Genomic DNA, 3,230 nt, shown 5'->3' with positions numbered 1-3,230 from the left:
TCTCTGAATTTGATACTTTGTAAGCTGTTTGCAGAAGCTTAGTTTATTTTATCCTCGTATAAATTACATTAAAGGATGTTGCGTTAATCTTCGAAATTGTAATCAAAACTAATATGAATTAGTTCTGAATTTATCATCTGCATTACGGGCATCGTATGTATCAAAATGTATAATATACACACGTATAAATTTGTAATAATAATTCATCCTTTGAATACTTAAAATTAAATATTTTGACATGATGAATAATAATGTTATATCATCTGGATGGCACAATTACGATGGTAAATCTTTCTCGTTAACTCCTAATTTCTAAAAAAAAAAAAATAATAATTAAATAAAATAAAAAAATAATTTTCTACTAATTTTCTACTAACGAGAGAACTTTGTGATATAAATCAGTCATTCAAAAGTTCATCTGATCGCAACATTACTTACTTTAAAAGTTGTGAATTTCTTTTTTCCTTTTCATTTTATTAAAAAATGAAAATTTGTTAGCGATCTCAATTCAAAACAGCCAAAAATATATATATATTCCTCTGCAAGTAGAGAAAAAGTTGTGTTAAAGATCCAGACAAAACTATTGTATTATTGTATACATCAAAGTTTACGACATACGGTATCTGTCTGTGATATAATATTACCTCGAACTTCATCAGGGGTCGTCATTCAGAAGTTGAAGCCTTCGGAGAATACACCTTTGTTCCCGGGATTCTCCAATCAACGCGCTTTTCCACATGAATTTTCTTCAGGGTCGTCGACTCGCAAATACAACTTCGCCGCAAATCCGAATTCCATGGGGGGCAAAGATGATCTGTTTCCCTCTCCTCTCCACGGCCCTTTATCAGGCTTCCGTAATCCAGAAACAGCTCTGAAAGTTTTGAAGTCCGATAAAGCGAACCGCGATTATGAAAGTTTTCCACCCCTTTCTCTCTCTCTCTCTCTCTCTCTCTTTTTCGTGCTCGCTTCCTCAGTCTTTCTTCCTCCTTCTGTTTGGACCCAACGTTGCACGATTCGACGGGATTCAAAATTAAATCCATAACAGACTTTGTTTGGCTTTCGTTTCTTTTTTTCTTTTCTTTCTTTCTTTCTTTTCCTACCCTGTACCAGCTGCAACTGAAAGGTGAAACGGTGAGATTTGAGTGGCACGATACCTCGTGATACCTCGTGATTTCGACGATTGGCTTCGTCATGATGAGACAGTTAATTATTCTGCGAATTATCTATTTCTAAGCCGATTTTGGAGACGAAGGATTGTATCATCGTTTGTTTGTAGCTTGTTGTTTGATCGATCGTTTGATTTTTCTGAAAAGTATACATAATGTAATATATTCATGTTATTTATATTGAATTGTATTATTATTGAAATGAAATCAGACTTTAATAACGAAATTTATTTAATTAAAGATTGTTACAATTTAAATAACTTTCTCAATAAACAAAGAAGGTAAAATTTGGTTTAAAATTTTGATCTACAAATTTTTCTGCAAGTCTAATTTCTAATAAATAATAATAAATAAAATTCACGCCACTTGGATTGTGTCGAATTAGGATAAGATTGATTTTATATACGTATATAAATTTGAAAATTTCTAAATATTACGAAACACTAGAGATTCATCAGTGATATTTATCTCAGAATTTACCCCTTAAACATTCCTGAAATCAAATTTTTTCTAATTACAAAATCAATGCAAGAAAATCCAATTGGAGTCGATCGCGGTATCGATCCCTCCATTCGAAAATAAGCCAGTCCAGTGAAATAAGGGGTCTGGCTCGAGTGACTTTCGGAACGATAGCTCCTAGATTCCTTTCACTCACGCCACCTTGTCCGGATCCTGTAATCTGTTATCGTAAAAATCCTGCCCGCTCACTGCTGCGCGCCACCGGCTTTAAAGGTATAGAGAGGAGGGATATCCGCTGTATGAGACACGAGCACACCGCAATCGTTGGGGGGGAGGGAAAGGAAGGGACGAAGCGTGGAGAAAAGGGACGAGACGTCACCCTTCAAGAGACGGAGTAGTATCAATATCACGCCTCACTGCCACCTCCGCTCAAATCCCTTCCCCAGTCTCCCCCTCTCTTTTCGCCCATCCCTTATTATCGGTTTGGAAAAATAATCTTCGAACACTCATAGCCGCAGGGAAATGTCGAATATCCACTCGTTCCTATATCTCGAGCATTAATTAACATTTTAAACAAAATTATTTTAATAATTCAAAACTACGTTATGAAAGATCTTTTTCTCTCCAATACTTTTCGATATTTTCAAGTATTTTCAAGTTGATATTTATTCGAATAACTTTTTCGAAGTTTGACAAATTTTTATTTTACGATAAATAATGGGAGAGTAATAATTGTAAATAACAATTAGCGCGATTAAATATCGTTCAATAATTTCAAACAATAATTGGAAACACTCGTTACTTAAAACTTGAGCAAAAATTACTTTCGATTCGCTCCATCCGATATCATTTTTGCGTGTTTTTGCTCTTCGAAAAAAAAAAAAAAACACGAGAAAAACTAGAAAATAGATTTGCGGAATCCATTCCCCACCAATCGGCCACGCTCTCGATCGATTGACTTTCGAAAATAATATGCACCCGCCGATTTATTCGCGCCGCGCTCCCCGCGAATAAACGCGTCGATAAATCAATGCTTTGTTCCGGGACAGGGCACAACGCGAGTTCACGCATTTCGTACGCAATTCGTGCTCCACGCGTGTTTAAAATAATCGAGGAATGGAACGGCGCGCGCGGAAACGTTTTCGAAACGTTGCCGAATGATAAATAACCGTTGTCGAAGGAAAAGGGTTCCCTGGATCATTGGTAATTCGGTGGGGGCTGATAACTTTTTTTTTTCCTTTTTTTCTTTTTTTTTTTTTCCACGTTCCCCCTGCCGTTTCACCGGCTAGTCGCCCGTTTCAAAGGGGTGACAAAGTGTACACTCAGCGTTATATCGCGAGGTTGAAATATCGTTTCGGTGAATTGTTCGGGGTAACGACACTTCCATGAAGCATCGGCGCGGAATAAAAAATGGGAAGGACTCGACGTTAACGAACGAACGGATAAATAAATGTGGCAGGTCTCTCTTGAAATTTGGATCTTGGGTGGCTGATATTATAACCCTTTTTGCGGAGGAGTTGTTTGTGAAGGGTTAACATAGAGAAAAAGAAAATCGTTGACGAATTTTTGATAAATAAATCTGCTCGAGGTTTCTTGAAATTTGGC

General features: G+C 36.7%; 1 long non-coding RNA gene across 1 annotated transcript; it reads right to left on the bottom strand.

Annotated features, from left to right (window-relative positions):
* Nucleotides 1–499: 499 nt before the first annotated feature.
* LOC116186530 lies at nucleotides 500–1,194 on the bottom strand. The gene is made up of 2 exons (XR_004151540.1): nucleotides 645–1,194; nucleotides 500–539 (listed from the first exon to the last, which is right to left on the bottom strand). It is a non-coding gene; the product is annotated as an uncharacterized LOC116186530 (long non-coding RNA).
* Between the last annotated feature and the right edge of the window lie 2,036 nt (nucleotides 1,195–3,230).

This window comes from Apis dorsata, unplaced genomic scaffold (genome assembly GCF_000469605.1).
Source record: "Apis dorsata unplaced genomic scaffold, Apis dorsata 1.3 scaffold_44, whole genome shotgun sequence".
In the NCBI taxonomy this organism is placed as follows: Eukaryota; Metazoa; Arthropoda; class Insecta; order Hymenoptera; family Apidae; genus Apis; species Apis dorsata.
This window is presented reverse-complemented; position numbering and strand designations above follow the sequence as displayed.